We start from the raw sequence: 21151 nt of genomic DNA, 5'->3' as shown, positions 1-21151 counted from the left end.
AAGTCGTTTATGTTATGTGTGAAACACATTGGCGTGGCCCAGACCATCCGGCATAGGAGGATGATTCTGGTGAGCAGGGCTTATAATGAGATGCTAAAGTATTGAAATTGTGCAGCGGCAGGAAACGGAGTCTGCTATTGACAGGTGGATTGGACAATCGCAAATAGTTTTATGATGACGTGAAACTGATTTTTGCAATCTCCTGATATTTTCCACTCCTGCCCACTATGACGCCTGCTGCAAATGGGAGTGGACAACTCCGCCCTTAGTAAAAATCAACTGTGCAATGCAATAACATGCCTGACTGATAGAGGGACAATGCCCCTTCCACTTCATATAAATCCCATGTTCCAAAACTGATGTTCAGGAGATTAATACTAAAAAACTACCTGATTAAAAAATTGAACTACAATTAAAATACAATATGTTGGAAATACACAACAGTATCAACCATCAGGATCAAAAAAATATACTTTTCATTCTTCACTTCATAATGCAGTAACTTCCATTGTCTATACTACTGCAGTACTTTCTCAGGAAGGTGTGCCTTATTAAGAAACACTTCAATTTTTATGTTTATCACAAAGTGAGTCATAAAGCATATTTACATGCATGATGCAAGTGGTAACTTGTCACTGCAAAGTAAACTGGAACAATATTCTCTCACAACAAAAATCCTACAGAAAGCTTATTGCATCAGCTCTTCATTTCAGTCCACTTGTTTGATCATTGCCCCTCAGTGCAATAAAAATCCCATTAGAATCACACAGGTAATGAGAAAAAAAAAGCAGGTGAGAGGAGGTCTGGAGACACACAGCAGCACCTAAAAGAGTGGGAGGGAGGAGGACCCAGAGGCCGGGAGCAGCATCTGAAAGAACTATAATCCATGGGTCCAGTGTGGACTGACCGTGTTCTGAGAAAAATCAAAGTGTGACGTCACAGGAAAAGAGGTGGTTGATTGATTGGTGAGTATTTTTGTTTATTTACCTTTCAGAACTTGGGTAATTTTAGTAATTGTAAGGTTTTATTAGTAGTAGTAAGGTTACTATTATTAGTAAAGCTTATTAGATTAGCTGGTGAGTATTTCCTATTTATCTTAATGAGGGAATTTCAATCGGGACAAGTAGAGCATTTATTGAAATAATAAGAATATAAGCACAGGAAGGTCTATAGACATTACTTAAAATGCAATTATTAAAATAATTAATTAAGTGCTATTAAGATGGCAGGGCAGATGTGTGTGGTGGCTGCAGAATGTGGGAGCTCATGGACACCAGTGTGATCCAAGGCAAACACATCTATAGTATCTGCAGCTGAAGGAAATTCAACCCAGAGTCACTGAGCTGGAGGACGAGCTGCAGAAATGGCGACACATCTGGGAGAGGGAAGGCTACCCAGACACTTTGTTCCCAGAGACAATCACACCCCTTAGAATAAGGTCATCTGATTTGGTCCAGGATCAGGGACAGGAGGAAACAACTGCAAATGAGGCAGGTATGGGGATTGAGAAGGTAGGAGTGGAGGAGCTTCAGTCCTTGCAATTGTTCAACAGGTTCGAGGCTCTCGCAGCCTGGATGACGAAAGCGGGGGCTGCAGGATGGATGAGCAAACTGACTATGGCATCATAGTACAGGAAGCCATTGAAGTGGAGAGAGTTAAAAGGAATATAGTGGTAGTAAGGGACAATATAGCTAGGGAGATAGACACAATTCTTTGCAGCCGAGAGCACAAGTCCAGAAGGCTGTGCTACCTGCCCGTTGCCAGGGTTTAGGATGCCTGCTAAGGCTGGAGAGGAACTTGCAGTGGGAGGAGGAGGATCCAGTTGTCATGGTTCACATAGGCACCGATGACATAGGTAGGACTAGGAAAGAGGTTCTGCTCAGAGACTAACTCTTTTGCTACAAAACAAAAACTAAATTAACAAATCAAAGGACCAAGAAAAAGGCATCCCCTTAAAGAGAAACTGCAAAAACAAAAGACAAAATGCAAAGGAAACTTACCAACATTAAATCAGCTCCTCAGAGAGTATGAGCAGCTATCTCTGGATTAATTAATTAAACACTGTAAAGATGACCGGGCAGTTGATATATATCAGTTGCATTCTGATAAAATAGTGGGATACAAACAAAACAATCAAGGTGGCTGGTTTGTCTGTTGCTTCCTGGGGAGAAATAAAAATGAAAAAGGAAGCGAGTCAGGAATGCCATTCCACCATTCCATGTGGCTGCCCAAGAATTATTGATCGTTGCTGAGTTATCTGTTAGTAGTCTGTTAGAACTGATCTAAGAAGAGAGCAGATGATATTTCCTAATACAATGCTCTCCCTCCTAGGTACAGAAGCACATAGAATAGGCAATGTGTAAAGCATTTGCACATAGAAATCGAGTGGGTCTACCAATATGGGTCACCTGGTAGATATCAAAGTTTACATTGTGCTAATTGATCATATATCCTCAGGATGTATGTACCAGAAAATGTTGATCATGAAATGCACATTGTAAATATGAACTGTAATTGTAAGCGTAATGAGGCACCATAGAATGCTACATACTGTACTGAAAGAAACTGAACTGTACTGCACTTTACATAATGTCAAATTTGAACTGTTGCATAATTTACTTTTACAACTTTTTATAAATAAATATATTTTTTTTAAAGAAAATCTATATAAGAATAAAAACTTACAGGCCAGCTTTTTAAATTACTATGCCTGCATTTACAATGGAACTACCCATGTAAAGTTGTCTCACCAACAGACGTACCACAAAACCAACATTGGCAGGAGCACTCACCGGAAGCATGACAAATTACAAAGGACAGTTTGATTACAAGTATAGATGTAGGAATTTACATTAAGTTAAAGTGTGGAAGATTGAACAGAATTTATCACTTTCAAGTGGAGATTGAATTATAACTAAGTAGCTGGTCCAACTATTGCCAGTGCTCTCATGGAATAATGGAATGGTTACATAGAATCATAGAGTGTCCATGCTGTCTGACTAAGAGTAATTTAGCTAATGCCATTCCCCTGCTATTTCCCCATAGCCCTGCAAATTTTTCCTCTTCAGATAATTATCCAATTATTTTTGAAGGCCTCAACTGAACCTGCCTCCACCAGACTCTCAGGCAGTGCATTCAAGACCCCAACCACTTGCTGCCAAAAAAAATTTTTCCTAATGTTGCTGTTACTTCTTTTGCCAATCACCTGAAGTCTGTGCCCTCTATTACGTGACACTTCCACCAAAAGGAACAGTTTCTCCCTATCTGTCCAGATGCCTCATAGTTCTGAATACCCATATCAAATCTCCTCTCAGCCTTCTCTTCACCAGGGAGAACATGTCCAGCTCCAGCTCCAACTCGGAAGGGTCAGCAGGCCGGGATGGAGCCGGGGGCGGGGGGCGGTGGGGGGTGTATTTGAGAACAGAGGATAACTTTCAGAACTGCTAAGTTGTGATAAGAATCCAGGGTCCAGCCAAAATGTTGGTGGAATCAACAAGAAGAGTGAACTGGGGAAGAGTTTAAAGGACTTGAAGATCTAGTTATCCTTGTGTGAGAGACTGCACTCTACCCACATAACTGAAGTTCTTCAACTCTGGATCCATTCTCGTGAATCTTTTCTGCACCCTCTCTAATGCGTTCATATTCTTCCTAAAGTGTGTGCCCAGAACTGTATGCAATACTCTAGTTGAGGCCAAACCATTATTTTATACAGGTTTAGCATAACTTCCTTTTGTACTGTATGGCCCTATTTACAAAATCCAGGATCCTGTATGCTTTATGAGCCACTTTCTCAATTTGCCCTGTCACCTCCAATGGTTTATACATATACACACACCCAGATCCATTTGTTCCTGCACAAAATTGTACCCTTTCTTTTGTATTGCATCTCCTCATTCTTCTAGCAAAATGAATTACTTCACAGTTCTCTGCATGTTGCATCACTGCTCTGATTTGGCTTCATTCTCCTTTAAACATTGCGTAAAAACTCACAAAAGGATGCAGATTAGTCAACACCAAGGAAATTGCACAGGACTCCTGCAATCGAGCAATTGGGCACAGACCAAGTAAATGCCCCCAGTGCGATTGTGCTGGTGTAATCAAATTTGGAGAGGAGGGGACAATATCAGGAGCTGGGGTGGGGGGGGAGGGGGTGGGGCAGTGTGGAGGGTGAGAACAGAGTATAACTTGCATAACTGCTAAATTAAGAATCCAGGGTGCAGCAGCAGAAAGTCAAAACAAAATACTGCTGGATTCAACAAGAGGAGTGAACTGGGGAGACTTCAGAGGGCTCGTTATCCTCATAGGAGATTGTAATGTTTGTGGTAAAATAGGAGGTATAGAACACAGTATGTGCATTGTCAATGAAATTAGGGTGTGGCACAGAACTTTGAACAGCTTCAAATACCTTTCCATCTGCTCAAACTCTGCCAGCTAGAGTTTCAAAGACAATAGATGAAAAAATGTTTGTTTTTTAAGTGACTGCTCTAGTTGGATTGATTCTGGCCCACGTAGGGCAAAAAGAGCCTAGGTTAAGAAAGGATAAGGACAATAATTAGCCTCAGTGCCCTCAAGGTAGCTAGGGCGAATTATTCAGGGTCCAGCTCCAGAACACTATCCAGTTTTTACTTTTACAGAGTGTGAAGGTGTCGGGTGAGAACAAGATCAGGGCTCAGCGGTGATTTTCCTCCTACGAGCAAATATCCAGTTGACACACCCTGTCTGAAGAATGGGGCCTACTGGATGAGGTACTGGAAGGGAACCTGTGAACATATTTGGAAGTGCCTGGTGATTTTGGACTAATGTCCTGTGTTTCATAAGTGCCTTTACCTGCCTTTGGGGGACATAGAGGCAGAATTGTCAGAGATACATACTTTTTTAAAAATTCATTCGTGGGATGTGGGCTTCACTGGTTGGGGCAATATTTATTGCCTGTCCCTAGTTGCCCTTGTGAAGACGGTGGTGAGCTGCCTTCTTGAACTGCTGTAGTCCATGTGGTGTAGGTGCACCCACAGTGCTGTTAGGGAGGGAGTTCCAGGATTTTGATCCAGCAACAGTGAAGGAACGGCGATATATTTCCAAGTCAGGATGGTGAGTGACTTGGAGGGGAACTTCCAGGTGGTGGTGTTCCCATCTATCTGCTGCCCTTATCCTTCTAGACGGTAGTGGTCTTTGGTTTGGAAGATGCTGTCGAAGGAGCCTTAGTGAATTCCTGCAGTGCATCTTGCACTGCTGCTACTCTGCGTCAGTGGTGGAGGGAGTGAATGTTTGTGGATGTGGTGCCAATGAAGTGGGCTGCTTTGTCCTGGATAATGTCAAGCTTCATGAGTGTTGTGGGAGCTGCACTCATCCAGGCAAGTATTACATCACACTCCTGGTCTGTGCCTTGTAGATGGTGGACAGGCATCAGGAGATGAGTTACTCACCGCACGATTCCTAGCCACTGACCTGCTCTTGTAGCCACAGTATTTATATGGTTAGTCCAGTTCAGTTTCTGGTCAATGCTAACCCCCAGGATGTTGATAATGATGGTAATGCCATTGATCGTCAAGGTGCGTTGGTTAGATTATCTCTTGTTGTAAATGGTCATTGCCTGACACTTGTGTGGCACAAATGTTACTTGCCACTTCTCAGCCCAAGCCTGAATATTGTCCAGGTCTTGCTGCATTTGGATGTGAACAGCTTCAGTATTTAACGGGTCATGAATGGTGCTGAACTTTGTGCAGTCATTGGTGAACATTCCTATTTCTGACCTTATGATCGAAGGAAGGTCATTGATGAAGCAGCTGAAGATGGTTGGGCCTAGGACACTACCCTGAGGAACTCCTGCAGTGATCTCTTGGAACTGAGATAATTGACCTCCAACTACCACAACCATCTTTCTTTGTGGCAGGTATGGCTCCAACCAGTGGAGAGTTTTCCCCGATTCCCATTGACTCTAGTTTTGCTAGGGCTCCTTGATATCACACTCAGTCAAATGCTGCCTTGGTGTCAAAGGCAGTCACTCTCACCTCACCTCGGAAGTTCAGCTCTTTTGTTCATGTTTGAACCAAGGCTGTAATGAAGTCAGTAGCTGAGCAGCCCCGGCAGAACCCAAATTGGGCGCCAGTGAGCAAGTTATTGCGAAGCAAGTGCCGCTTGATAGCACTGTTGATGACCCCATCCATTACTTTACCGATGATCAAGAGTGAACTGATGGGGCGATAATTGGCCGGGTTGGATTTATCCTGCTTTTTGTGTACAGGGCATATGTGGGCAATTTTCCACATAACCAGGTAGAAGCCAGTGTCATAGCTGTACTGAAACAGCTAGGCTAGGTGCGCAACAAGTTCTGGAGCATAAGTCTTCAGTGCTATTGCCGGAATATTATCAGGGCCCATACCGTTGAACTATCCAGTGCTTTCAGACATTTCTTTATACCACGTGGAATGAATTGAATTGGCTGAAGACTGGCATCTGTGATGCTGGGGACTTCTGGAGGAGACCAAGATGGATCATCCACTCGGCACTTCTGGCTGAAGATTGTAGCAAATGCTTCAGCCTTATCTTTTGCACTGATGTGCTGGGCTCCCCCATCATTGAGGATGGGGATGTTTATGGAGCCTCCTCCTCCAGTGAGCTGTTTAATTGTACACCACCATTCACGACTGGATATGGCAGGACTGCAGAGCTTAGATCTGCTCCATTGGTTGTGGGATCGCTTAGCCCTATCTATCACTTGCTGCTTATGCTGTTTGGCACACAACTAGTCCTGTGTTACAGCTTCGCCAGGTTGACTGGTGAGGTGGTCGCTCTTACCAATACTGTCATGGACAGATCATCTGCGGCAGGCAGGTTGGGGAGGATGAGGTCAAGTATGTTTTTCCCTCTTATTGGTTCCCTCACCACCTGCCGCAGACCCAGTCTAGCAGCAATGCCCTTTAGGACTTGGCCAACTCGGCTGGTAGTAGTGCTACTGAGCCACTCTTGGTGATGGACCGTGAAGTGCCCCACCCAGAGTACATTCTGCACCCTTCCCACCCTCCAGTGCTCCCTCAAAGTGGAGGAGTACTTATTCATCAGCTGAGGGAGGGCAGTACGTGTTAATCAGCAGGAGGTTTCTTTGCCCATGTTTGACCTGATGCCATGAGAATTCATGGGGTCCAGAGCTGACGTTGAGGGGTCCCAGAACAACCCCCTCCCGACTGTACACCACTGTGCTGCCACTTCTTCTGGGTCTGTCCTGCTGGTGGGACAGGACATACCCAGGGATGGTGATGGTGGAGTCTGGGAAGGTATCTGTAAGGTATGATTCCGTGAGGATGACTATGTCAGGCTGTTGCTTGATACAACTCTCCCAATTTTGGAACTAGTTAGTAAGAAGGACTTTGCATGGTCAACAGGGCTGAGTTTGTCGTTATCGTTTCCAGTGCCTAGGTCGATGCCAGATGGTCTGTCTGGTTTCATTCCTTTTTGAGGCTTTGTAGTGATTTGATACAACTGAGTGATTTGCTAGGCCATTTCAGAGGGCATTTTTAAGAGTCAACCACACTGCTGTGGGTCTGGAGTCACATGTAGGCCAGACCAGGTGAGGACAGCAAATTTCCTTTCCTGAAGGACGTTAGTGAACCTTCCTTGGGAACAAGGAGCTATGGCAATCAGACATCATGTGATCAGAGGTCTATGAACATGTTCAAGCAGAGTTGCCAATCTTAGGAAGCAGACCAACAATCTAAGACCCTCACCCATTTTGATTCAAAGCAAAATCACCATTTATTTTAAATTTCTTTGGCTTGATGTCATGTGTAGCCTAACTTGGTTCTGGCACAAAGGCACTTTGAAAATAGCTGAGGACATTTTACAAACTTACTGCCGAGTTCTTCTAATGTTGTGAGAATGTGAACATCCCTACCTGCATTCTCAACACAGTCATAATTTGTTGGCTCAAAATTTTAAAACTAGATAAAACATGTAAACTGCAGTAAGAAGCTATATTGTAGGTATGGAGTACTGTGCGCCTACACCATTTTACAAGTCTTAATCTGGTGTGCAGATTCATTTGGCTGACCTCAATGTGAAGTGCAATAGTGCATGCCAGCCCAGTATATCTTTATTCTACAAGGTGCACATCACATTAATGCTGTTGGCTAGCCAGTTGACATGTTCTATCTGTTCTGTGCTGTTCCTTCTCCTAGCCTCTCTGCCACTTCCCTGTCAACCTAAGGGTTGGCAGACCCCAGGACAAACATTGCACAATGCAGCAACTATTTCCCTCCTGATCGAGCAACCTCTTCTATCAGCACTGTGGCTTCCACAGTGGATAAGCTGATAGAAGAGGTTGCTCGGCCAGGAGGGAAATAGTACTTCAGCAGATAAGTTTTAGTACTTCAGCAGATAAGTTTTCACAAGGTAACCAGAGATTAACAACAATGCCTCATTGTCAAGGGTGCTCTGTAGCTAACCATGGAGCTGCCACCTCCAAGATTGTCCGCATGTTTTCAAGTCCAGATATCAAAATGTCACACATGCAGGTTGTGGACTTCTCCCTGCTGTCACCACAGTGCAGCAGTTACTGATCACATCAGTATGATAGTCTATCAGGCTCTAAAACATTTTTCTTTTGAATGTATGGCCAAACAACCTGATCCGTTGTCCTTGCAGCAACTGGAGAAGGCACCCTCCTCCTCTATAAAAGGGCCCTTTTCTTCCTGTTAATTCAAAATCTCTTGCATCCCCTATTGGTTTTTGTTTACACAGCTCTACTGTCCTTTCCTCAGATAGGGTCATCTCCTCCAGCAGCAGCAGACAGTCTTCTGTTAAAAGCCATACTCCTTTTATAACTAACTGCAGCATCAGGATAGTCTACAATATGAGCTGTGCCATCTCCCAGTGCATTAAGGAGTGCAGTGAAGATAAAGTTGATGCTGCTTTAATGTTCATGTATTTAATCCCTGCAGTTACTTGTGTTTAGTGTCTGTAACTTGTGACTGTCGAGTTGTTCTTAAGGCAGCCCCATGATGTACCAATCTCTCTAACTAGCCACAGACCTTCAAGTTTGCAGCAATGTATCAATTTCTATACCCTCATGATTGCTCGGAAACCTCAGCTCCCATCCATGGAAAATATGATGATTAGCACTGATAGGAAATCACAGTGCAGAGAAGTGTCATCCGGTGCTATTTTAGTGCACTGCCCACACCACATGTTCACTTTCATGAATCCAAAATAAATTAACACTTCATGCAGAATTTTACATTCCTCCACCAGTGGGTCTGCAGGTAGTGGTGGGGGGGGTCCCATAAAATTCCTTGGACGGTCTTCCTACTGAGCCCCTGCCTGCCCTGACCTCTCCACAATTTAATGGGGGGAAAAGCGAGGCTTAGACTAGCCCACCCACCCCTGCCCCCAACTGAGGCCCTTAAGTAGCCAAATGATAACCATTTAAGTGCCATTTCCCAACCAGCCTCAAATTTCAGGCTGGTGGAAGGAGTTCTGGGGCAGGGGGAAAGCCCGAAAAGTGACCTTGCTCAGGCCCTCGGGTGGGAAGGGGGTGAGCTCCTCCATCAACAACCTCCTTTCTACATCGGGCACATACCACCACCTCCCCACCCCCCTCCCCCCCCAAAAGGTCTGGTCCCTGCACATGCTCCCTCCTCCCTGACGTCTTCACCAACACCCCCATTCTCCTCTGCCCAACCCCAGGGCCTCATTCACCTCTCCAGCCTGAGACCCCCCACACCTACATAGTCCTGGATTCCCGGGTCTTAGGCTCCGGGGACTGCTTGCAGTCCGCTGCAGCTTCTGGTGTTGCAGGGATAGGAGAGCTGCCGATCACTCAGATTGGGTGACAGCTCCCTGGGGCAGGACTTCCTCCTAACTGAGGGGTGAATGTCTCCAGTCAATTAATGCATGTTGGAGCGTCAAATGGCTGTGGGACAGCCAGTACCGGCGGGGATGCGTTTGGCGCTGACTCCTCAGATTGCAGGAAGAAAATCCCCACCATCCTAAAAACCCTGACCTTAATCACTGTTGAAGGAGCTGTAAGTGTAATTGTGGACTGAGGAAAGGAGCAGGCTTGGCTGTGAGGCACCTACAATTGAACAGTCTGCCAAGTTATTATCTAGAATGAAACATGGAAAATGGTTTTACAAGGAACTGGGTGGTAACAGGTGCTCATAAAAGCAAATGACAGGAAGGAGTGAACACCTTCAAGATAGGAGGTGGGAGCAGAAAACAGGAAATAAGGAGGGAGAAAACATGCAGATTTAAGAAGTTCTTAAATGGAGATTCTGTAGTGATTGTAATTATACTATGGGCCTGAACTTCCGTGTTGTGCAATCAGGAGCTGACTGTCACTCCGTTCCTAGTTACCTACCTGGGAATCCGACTGCTCCTTTCTTGCCTGACCTTGCGACAGAGGCCAGGCGGGAACTGTGTAGGGCAGTTAATTCCTGAGGCCTTCAAATGAGTGCTAAAGAGTCGGAAGTAAGGAAGCCATGCCTCTTTTCTGCAGCACTAGTTGCCATAAAACAGCTAGGTTTAAAGGTACAGCCATTTTCAGAAGCCAGGGAGAAGATAGGTTTGTAAGGTCAGTGAGTAACATTGTGTGGGAGTGCTGGAGGGAGGTCAAGTGATGGGTTTCAGACAGTCAGTGAAGGCTGGGGGATGTGTAGTCAGTGGGGAGGTTCAAGTGGTTATTGGGGGGGGGGGGGGGGTCGAGCAGTCAGTGGGGGAGTCGGGTGTACAAGGGGACCAGGTGGTCAGTGGGGGGTGGGCGTTGTGTGGTCTTTAGGGGGATGGAGGTTGTGTGGAGGGGGTTCAGGTGTTTGGGGGTGCTGGGTTGTCAGTGGGTGGTGGGGCGTAATGTTGGGTGGTCAGTCAGGGGGGTCCAGGTGGTCAGTGGGCATGGTGTCAGGTGTTTGGGGGGGGATGTCAGGTGCTTGGGGGAAGTCGGGTGGTCACTGTGGGGGTTGGGTGTTTGGGGGGGTCGTGTGGTCAGTGGGGTGTGGGGGTCGGGTGGTCAGTTGGGGTGTTGGGTGGTCCATGGGGGTAAGTGAGGGAGTGGTCAGTGCAGGGTCAGATATTCACAGGAGTTCCCGAGGGGATCGGGGATGTGGGGAGTCCCATGGCAGGTCAGTACTATAGCTACCCAGGAGTTAGAAGTGGTTTTAATTCTCCCATTTTTTCCCTGGGTAAACTATTCCTGTAAGACAGTTGAAACAGTTTGAATTCTCTTGAAAGCATCAGGAACCCAAAGTCAGGACTATTTCTGGGTGCCGATCATCTGGTGCAATCTTACAGGAGCCGGCCAATTAACAGGTGGTGGGCAATTAACCACTGATGATGGGAATTGGCCTCCAGGAAAAGCACTCAGAGGCGGGAACATATCGGGGAATGAGTCCAAAGCGTTTCTCTCAGAATAACCCCATCTCCCCACTTCCAAAGCCACCTCACAGGGCAGGGAAAATGCCAGCCTATATGTTTATACATGAACTTAATCTGATCATGAAATAAAACCATCAATTTTTGAAAGACTGGAGCTTCTCATAAGACCCTGGAAATATCTTCCGAATCTTTGTTAAAAAGAAACTACTGGCTGTATCTGAAATAACTGAGCTTCAGTGTGTAGAATAGTATTAATGAGGCAAATACAAATAACTTTTTTGTTTATTTTTGTAGCTGTGTACATAACAGAAGAACGTATACAATCAGAACAAATAAAGAACACCAGTAAAGTCAACTACTCTAAATATAGTTACAACCCTGTGGGAGGAAAATGAAAGAAGTATAGGTGAGTGGACTATAGCCCCTAATGGGGCTGATGACTAAGCTAGACACGTGTGTAATCTTAATAGAACCGATATGGTGTTGTACCTTGGAAGTTACTATTGGTAATGTTAGCAAAAGCTAAATTCAGTAGTCCCTGATGTATGATTAACCTGTGCTTATTGCTTCTGATGCAGGCAGCCTGCCAAATTCATGCTGCCTGCTAATTTGCATGACTCCATTAAGCACTCCTTTACAAGGGGCCAAAATTTCAGTGAGGCAAACACAACTTAAAGTCAGCCTGCGCTTCTTAAAAGGAAGGTGCATTCTGACTGGAGCAGCTGCTAGTACTATTTGTGGAATAGTAGCAAGCAGAATTAGTTATGGCACAACAGGGGAAAGAGCATGCCCCAAGGTTCTCAGCTGTTATACTGTGTGTCTTGGGGCAGTACGTGCAGTGGAGAAGAAATGTCATCATGGGACAAGGAACCTCTCCAGACAAACTTTACACCCTGTTGGTGTGGCAGTGGTTCAGTGGACCATGAACCTGCTGTCCTCTCTCAAGATAACAGCATTCAGCCTCCTACCAGTGTCACTCTGCCAGAGTCCTTGCTGCTGCCTTTCCATCAGCCAGCCAATAATATTACAGCCTGTTTGCCCATTCAGTTCCACAACTCTTTTGGTGCTCTTTGCCACTTTAACAGTTTCATTTCCTAATTCTAATCATCTTTTGTTCACCATGGACATCCAAAATCTCTAATGTCCAATGCCATCAGGGTGGTCTGAGAGTTCCCAGTTTCTTTCTTAAATGGAGGGTCAACCAGTCCCGATCACCACCTTCTTCCTCTATCTGCCTGAACTTGATCTCCCATTGAACAATTTCTCCTTTAATTCCACTCACTTCCTCCAAATAAAAAGCATTGCTGAATCTCTTAGATATGCCTGCCTTTTTGTGGGATATGTAAAAGATTCTTTATTCTAGTCCTACATGGGTTCTCCCCCTTACCTCCTTTTTCCAGTACATTGATAAGTATATCAGTGCTGTTTCCTGCTGTCATCCTGAATTTGCTTCCAATTTCCACACTTGCCCCACCTTCACCTGCTTCATCTGACTTTTCTGACCAGCAGTGTGCACACGCTGTGGATGCCATGGAGCCAAAAAGGCATTCATAGCAGGAAAACCAGGCATTAAGGAGCCAAATCTTTGTGACCAACATGTTTGTATGACAATTCTCTGATAATCCATTTATCTCTTACTTTAAATGGATTAGCAATTCCATTAAAATATAGTAAATGGAGGAATGTCATACAAATGCATTAAACATTCATCCACTTAAATCACCAACAGTAATTTCTAGCTTTATACTTTTGCTGAGAGTGGATAACAATAGCTGATACAAGTACAAATTGCATATCTTTCTACTATTACCAACAAGGTCAACGCAGCCAAGTCTGCAGATAATTCTTCACAGCTGCCCTTCAGAGGCCACATAAATCTATTCAATTAAAGTGTATGTGTAAGTCAGATGAGCTTTGATATCAATAAAAATACTTGGAAAAACTCAGCCGGTCTGGCAGCATCTGCGGAGAGGAACACAGTTAATGTTTCGAGTCCGTATGACTCTTCAAGACCTGCCAAATTTTTCCAGGTATTTTTATTTATGTTTTGGACTTCTAGCATCCGCAGTTTTTTGCTTTTATTTGAGCTTTGATATCAAATGTTTTATACCTTTCCAGCTGCATCAGAGTGTCTTGTCTTTTGTTACCATACCAATATGCAAGCTACCATTGAATACTTAGAGGTTCTAAAGTCTGAGAAGGCTTATATAAGTATTTGAGGACACGGGTGCTTGGACTGATATCCATCCATGACAACAGACAAGCCGTTGATCAATATAAAAGTGCTCAGATAACCATTGGAAGTCTCTTGTAAATTTAAGTAAAAACAATTTTAACAAAGCCGGCAGTGAGTAGAAGCCTATTTGTAGCGATAATGTTTGCCTGCTACTTGAAAGTCAAATTGGGTTTAAATAACTTCATTGTGTTTTTGACAAGGTAATAGAGAGGATTGATGGGGATAATGTTTATATGGTGTGTATGGACTTCGAAAAGGCGTTTGATAAAGTTCTACATAATAAGCTTGTCAGCAGAGATGAGCCCATGGAATAAAAGAAAAAGTAGCAGTAAGGATACAAAGTTGAATGAATGATATGAAACATTGAGTAGTGCTGAACAGTTGTTTTAAAGTGAAGGAAGGTATACAGTAGGGATTCCCCAGTGTACTATGACCACTGCTTTTCTTGATATACATTGATAACATAGACATGGGTGTACAGGGCACAATTTCAAAATTTGCAGATGGCACAAAACTTGCAAGTTCTGTGGACTGTAAGGAGCATAGTGATAGACTTCAAGATGATACAGACAGGCTTGCTGGGATGGACGGGCACATGGCAGAGAAGTGTGAAGTGATCCATTTTGGTAGGAAGAATGAGGAGATGTAATATAAAATAAAGGATGCAATTCCAAAAGTGGTGCAGAACAGAGAGACCTGGGCTTTTGTGTGCACAAACTCTTGAAGGTGGCACAGTAGTTTGAGAAGTGGTTAAAGAGGTATATGGGACCCTGGGTTTTATAAATAGAGGCATAGAGTACAAAAGCAAGGCAGTTACAATGAACCTTTTTAAAACTTTGGTTCGGCCTCAACTGGAGTATTGTGCACAATTCTGGACACCTCACATTAGGAAGAATGTGGGTGGGTGCAGAAAACACTTACAAGAATGGTTCCAGGGATGACGGGCTTCAGTTACATGGATAGATTAGAGAAGCGGGGGTTGTTCTCCTTAGAGAAGTTTGAGAATAGATTTGATAGAATTGTTTAAGGTCATGAGAGGTCTAGTCAGAGGGGATAGAGAGAAATGGAGAACAGTAGAGAACCAGAGGACACCAATTTAAAGTGATTTGCAAAAGAACCAATGGCAACATGAAGAAAATCTTTTTTGATGCAGTGAGTGGTTAAGACCTGGAATGCACTACCTGAGACTGTGTGATGGAAACAGATTCATTTCTATCTTTTCAGTGAAATTCTGTGTTAGCTCCCTATTTCTTAACTATGTTACCCCCAAATAAGTTTATGCCTCCTTTTCATATCCCAGTAAATCAATAAACACAGAGATGCACAGAAGTAGATAACAAGCAGATGGACAGATTCTGACTGCATTAACCTCCAGATCCCCATATGGACCCCTATTTGAAAAACTCTGTGTTACAATATTGATTCTAGAAAATTAAAATTTGCTTATCAGTAGGCAGTCTAGCATATGAAGGAAAAAAAGCATGGTCAGGTTGCTCATTAAGTCCAAATTGTGACTCACATGTTTAAATGCAGCATGAATCTAGTTCAGCCTTACATCCCAGGCAACTCAGTACAATTCTTATTTGTTGCTTTGCACTGCTTAAATTGTGTGTGGCTGGAGGATTAGAAAGATTTGCATTTAGCATAGTTACCTCATTGATGGACCAATGCCAAATTGAAGCATCAATATCTGTTAGTGTCAACAACTTGAGATATTTGCAAACTTATGGAAACAAAGCTCTATGCACAGATTTTAGGTCCCCGTGGTACATGGATAAAAAATACGTTTGGACAATTCAATACTAAACCAAACTACCACCAGAGTTGAAACAAAATAGAAAATGCTGGAAAAACTCAACAGATCTAGCAGCATCTGTGGAGAGAGGAACAGAGTTGAACGTTTCAAGTCCAAATGACCCTTCTTCAGAGCTGAAGAGAAGGAGAAATGTGATGAAATTTATACTGTTTAAGGGGGGATGGAGCAGGTGAAGCTGGATAGAAGGCCGGCAATAGGTGGGGGCAAAGGAGAGGTTGATAAAGGTGTCATGGACGAAAGGACAAAGGGAGTGGTAATGGCAGTGGTAAGGGCTGAAAAGGTGCTGATAGTGGCATTAAGGTAAGAAAGCAGAATATGATAATAGCCAGACCAGGGTAAGCATTCTAAAAAGAACAACGTGAACAAGTATCAGATGGCCATCGTGGGGGGTGGGGTGGGGAGAGGGGGCAGTGGTGGGAGGAAAAAAGGGATTGAAAATGAGGTAAAAGGGGGTATAACACAACGAATAAATGTATGAAAATAAAAATGAATAAAAACAAAAATAAATGGATCAAAAATAAAAATGAATTTTGAAAAAAGGGATGAACAAAGGGTATAGATAGAGGAGAGAGCTCATGGTCTGAAGTTGTTGAACTCAATATTAAATCCGGAAGGCTGTAAGGTGCCTAATCAGAAAATGAGGTGCTGTTCCTCCAGTTTGCGTTGGGCTTCACTGGAACTTTGCAGCAGGCCAAGGCCAGACATGTGGGCATGAGAGCAGGGTGGTGTGTTGAAATGGCAAGCAACAGGAAGATCTGGGTCATGCCTGCAGACAGACCAAAGCAGTCACCCAGTCTGCATTCAGTCTCCCCAATGTGGAGGAGACCACATTGGGAGTAGCGGATGCAGTAGACCACCAGAGCTGTCTAATTGATTCATCAAGGAAAAGTACAACAGACGGAAAATATGGACTGGATAGTGTGAAAAATGTTGACTAATCCAGCCTTATGAACTTACTCAGTGCACTGAAACATGCAGTTATAAATCACATCTCTGGTAAGTTCATTTATTTTCACCTCCCCCATTACTGTTAAAATAATACAGGCTTATTGTAACCTATTGTTCACTGTGGTTGGTTTCTGTCTGCAAAAATGGTTAGTACCAGAGAGGCAGAGATCAGATTGCATTTCATGTGCTGATGTGATGAGATCATGAACATGAATTTCCTTCAGTAAGCACTTTCTTAACAATTTTGGTTTAGTGTTCCCCATTAGAGGAAGTATTGGTCATAAGAAAACTGCTATTCACATTTTTTGTGTCATCTCGAAGGTCAAAAGAAGATATCTGACTCAGAACTGTGAGCATCCCACAGTCAAAACAAAGTTATGAATTCAATAATGGGAGCATTCCTCATGTAAAATAGAAAACACAAATTGCCAATTTTGCAAATTGGCTTCATGAACTGGAAATATACCACAGGCCTATCCACAGCTGTATAAACAAAAGACAAATTAATGTTTTAGTCTTATAGAAAACATTAATCAGTCTTTTCCATTACAGCTGTTTACCCATCTTATATGCACTTCCAACTTTTGCTGTTGATCTTCATATGTCACAGTCATTGTTAATTCTGAATTATCCTTTAATCCACCTTCACTCAAAAAAGAGTTGTTAGAATGAATTGCAACAAGTTGAATAATCTGTAATGCACTTTTATGCTGCACATATTGCAGTTACTGGTCTAATATAATAGCTGCAGCAATTGTTCCAGTCAGCCAGTGCTCTCTTCGTAGTACACAGTTGGAACAACAATTCACCTGTCTGGGAGAGAAACCCATGCACAGCTGTTCTTTCAGAAGTTAACATTTAAATATTTAGACAGTGCAAGTAACAGTTGCCACTTGTAAAACATTTACATTAATGGTAGGTAGACTTTTGTTTAATAAAAAATGGTCTGTAGGTTCACTATACTCCAGGGTTTCGACACCGCATCAAAGCCACACTACACATGATGTTAAATCTCAGTGTTGAGCCAACCTCCTCACAGTAGTTTCACATCACTGGACTGCAGAAGTACATTATGCCCTGTTCCAAAATTATACTGCAACTTTAGCATCAACATTACAATTGCAATGTCTACAAAATTTTAAACATCAATCAAAACTTTAAATATATCTGTCAGTAATAGGAAGGCTTATGGCATATCTATGTCAAATACACAAGGATACAGCAATCCTGCAAAAGCTAAAGAAACAGACCGAACAAATTAGCTCAAATGTTGAGTTCACATTACAGGAAGCTTGTCTGAAACCAGACACTTCATTTGATCCATATGGAACATTTATCTCCTCTAAAACCAGTGATTGGTGTTTGCCAGTACAGAAAATAAATAGCATGGAACATTTGTCTTTGAGTATCTGTTTGAACTGAACTATCGATTGCAAACTGATATTAACATAAAAATTTGCTCAGTTGCTAACATTTTAGCAAGTATACTGTGCTAAAAGAAAACAGAATAAATGAGAAAGTCAACAGAATAGAGGTAAGTTAAGTTTCTCTTTAGTTATCTATACAAAGAGTACAAGAGATAAACTGTAAGCAAAATATTGTGGATGCTAGAAGTCTGAAATTAAAACTCAGCAGATCTGGCAGCATCTGTGGAAAGAGAAATAGAGGGTAGAATTTTCTGTCTGTCGGGTAGCAGTGCGAGAACAGGCGCAGACAGGCGCGGACCCAATCGCCGCCCGCGATCGGGTCCTCACCGCCATTTTACGCGGGCGGGCCAATTAAGGCCCGCCCAGTATGAATTGCATCTCCCAAGGACAGCGGGAGTGGGCAGGCGGAGGCGGGACTGCAATGACCACCGGGTCCAACGGCGACCCGGCAGCCTGTTTTAAAAAGCTGATGCAGCCTTTCAAAGGCTGTGAATCATGGCCAGCGGAGGGGTTCCCCAGAGCACTGCTGGTGAGCAGGCCAGGCAGGAGGGTAGAGCAGGGGGGCTCTGTGCCCCTCGTTTTTCCGATGATTGCCTTGCTGCCCTCCTCGAGGAGATGGCAGCGCAGCGGGAGGTGCTGGTTCCCTAGGATGGGAGGAGAAAGCACCCACCACCCCCCCCCCAACATGACCAAACGTACCTGGGAGGAGGTGGCGGAGATTGTGAGCTCCTGCAATGTGGTGCGGCACACCTGGATCCTGTGTCACAAACGCTTCAACGACCTGTTGTGCTCAGGAAGGATGAGGACCATCCCCCCTGCCAAGTCTGAGTGTAGTGACTGCACTGAATCATTGGCGGCATGTGTCATGTGCTGGGTGGGCCAGCAGATATTGTCCATGCCAAGCTCACCCTGAGAGGGTGGTGAAGAGATGGGTTCTGCACCCGCAACATGTGGTACACTGAGACCCATATGACTGTTTTGGGGGCAACCTGGAGGAGCTGAAACTCCAAGACATGTCCAAGTCAGGGTGATCACATGCTGGGAGGGAGGCTTCAAGGTGGTGTGGCACCGATTGATCTGCTGTCCTCTGTGCTCCATGTGCTTGCGCTTTCTTGTTATGGAAGGTTAGACCGTTTGGTGCCTAATGTGGTGTAGGCAGCATTTGGCTAAGGGGGTGGAGATGGTGGGGGGAACATCTAGCATCTTTGTGTGAGTGTTCGGCAGCAGTGGGGTGAGGAGGTACTGGAGTCCTGCAATGTCCCACTCTGGTTGGGATGGGCCGCCTGTGAAGAGAGTCCAGGTACAAGTAGTGCTAATTAATGCTCTCCCCTCCAGGAGAAGAATGCACATAATGGCCACCGAGCAGGTGAGGACTGGCGGTGGCCCAGCACGGTTGGTGCTTCGAGCAGGAGGCCTTGGATTTGGAGAGGCACCATGCGCCCAGGTCCACGGGTGTCGGTGAAGCTGGGGTGCCACGGGCAGGTATGTTTGCCCAGCAGTGAGGTCACCATTGTTCTCCCAACAGCCATGGCAGTGCTGAATGATTGAAGTTTGCAGCATGGCTTGACCATTGCTTATGGAACGATGAGCGCATAATGATCTGGGGGAACAGGCACTTTGTCATTGTCTCCACGTTAACTGATCCAATGTCCTTGTTCTTCCTTTCAGCATCAGCGGAGCAGGGGTGGGAGAAACAGCAGCAGTGGCCCCCTTCTCACAGCTGAGGGCCCTGAAGTCACGGACTCACCAGCATCACACCATCTCTGCCAGGCAAATGCAGGAAATGCGGCCAGTGAGATGAAAGCTCTTAATAAAAAATATTTATTATTTCAGCTTTGTAGTTACAGACCCACAAGGAAGAGCCACGTAATTATAATAATATTGAGTTAACACAGCATGGCAGAGATATGAGCTGTACTGAGTGCCCTTTTCACTTGTCCTTATTGTAATACATATTACAATTCTCATTTAAAACAAAATGCAGCAGCCCATATTCCTCAAGACAAGACAAGGAAGCCCCTTGGTAAAGTACTTGACATAGATTTAATTACTTTGAATGATTACAATTGCTATGCAGTTGAATGCAGCAGCCATTTTTCCCTCAGACAAGAGTAACAACAATGACCACATCATCTATTTAGCTGGTATTGTTTTAGGGAGGAACTTTGGTCAAAACACTGGGAGTACTCCCAGTTCTTATTCAGAAATTACCATGAGATATTCAGCAGCCTAAGGTGAGGCCTTAGTTTTGTTGAGTTGGCTAATAGAAGGCATGTTGAACTCCACTGAAACATCACCAGAGGTTGTGTTCAAATCTTGAAGTTAGTGTGGGAGTTGAACCATCTAATGCAGAGGCAAGAATGCTATCATTTGACTCAAGCTGACATAACTTTTCCTTTTAGTTCTGATATCTTTTTCTCTTTGTCTTCACAAAAGTTCCTGATTCTTGCAGTTCAGCTCTCTGGTACCTTACCCTGATAGCCATGGTTCATGTGCGTGGAACTTTCACATTATGCCCAATGAGTTTTGGTAAATCCCTCAACTGTTGATGGCATTAAATTTGAGCCCAATTCTGTGCTTGCTTGCTATGCACATAGGGATCACCAGATAGAAATCAGGTACAGGAATATTGGCTAATTTCTTTTCCCATTCTCTATCCCAGGAACACTGAGATCAATTATAACATTCCATTAATCAAAATTTTCCATTGGATGAAATCAGCCAATTCAGCACAGACTTTGGAATCAAACCTGAGTACCTCGTATAATAAAAAACAGAATGCACTGAAAATGCTCTACAGCTCAGACAGTATCTATGGAGAGATTAAGAGAGTTAACATTTTAGGTTAATTACTTTTTGTCCAATTGATAGGGTCATCAATCTGAAATGTTACCTCTGCTTCTGATATTAATGGAGAAACCCACATGACCTGGTAGCAGCTCACGGTGGTGCCTGCCCTGGGTGATCGATGTAATCTGCTCAAAGCAGCTCTATGTGAAATGAGTTTCTCACCCTGATTCTCTAAACATTAATACTGTGCTATTCTCTGTGCACATATGAGTATAAGTTACACTAATACACTGTTGCATAATCACTTTGAATAGCTAAATGTCAAATTAAGCTAAATGCTGAAGCTTTTTTCCCAGAGAATCATTGAGAACAGCTATAGTCTTAACATACTCTTCCATTTTTCTGTCTCTGAGTCAGTGTCTGGTTCCTAATAACTTATGACAATTAGGAGTTCACCCTTTGGGTAGAAAAGAGTACCTCCATTACTGTTTAATATTTATATACACATTAGTATAACACACTCTTCATGTACCTACAGTTTTATACCAATAGTGCCAACTCAGTCAAACTAAT

At 43.8% G+C, this 21151-nt stretch overlaps 1 protein-coding gene and 1 long non-coding RNA gene across 2 annotated transcripts in view; one reads left to right on the top strand and one right to left on the bottom strand.

Annotated features, from left to right (window-relative positions):
- Window positions 1–21151, bottom strand: part of LOC121287294 (rho GTPase-activating protein 40-like) — a 154935-nt gene that overhangs the window by 122896 nt on the left and 10888 nt on the right. The gene's annotated exons all lie outside the window — the stretch shown is intronic.
- Window positions 654–19577, top strand: LOC121287295. Its single transcript, XR_005945170.1, has 3 exons — window positions 654–965; window positions 11656–11767; window positions 19457–19577. It is a non-coding gene; the product is annotated as an uncharacterized LOC121287295 (long non-coding RNA).

Source organism: Carcharodon carcharias, chromosome 14, assembly GCF_017639515.1.
Source record: "Carcharodon carcharias isolate sCarCar2 chromosome 14, sCarCar2.pri, whole genome shotgun sequence".
NCBI classification, from domain to species: Eukaryota; Metazoa; Chordata; class Chondrichthyes; order Lamniformes; family Lamnidae; genus Carcharodon; species Carcharodon carcharias.
This window is presented reverse-complemented; position numbering and strand designations above follow the sequence as displayed.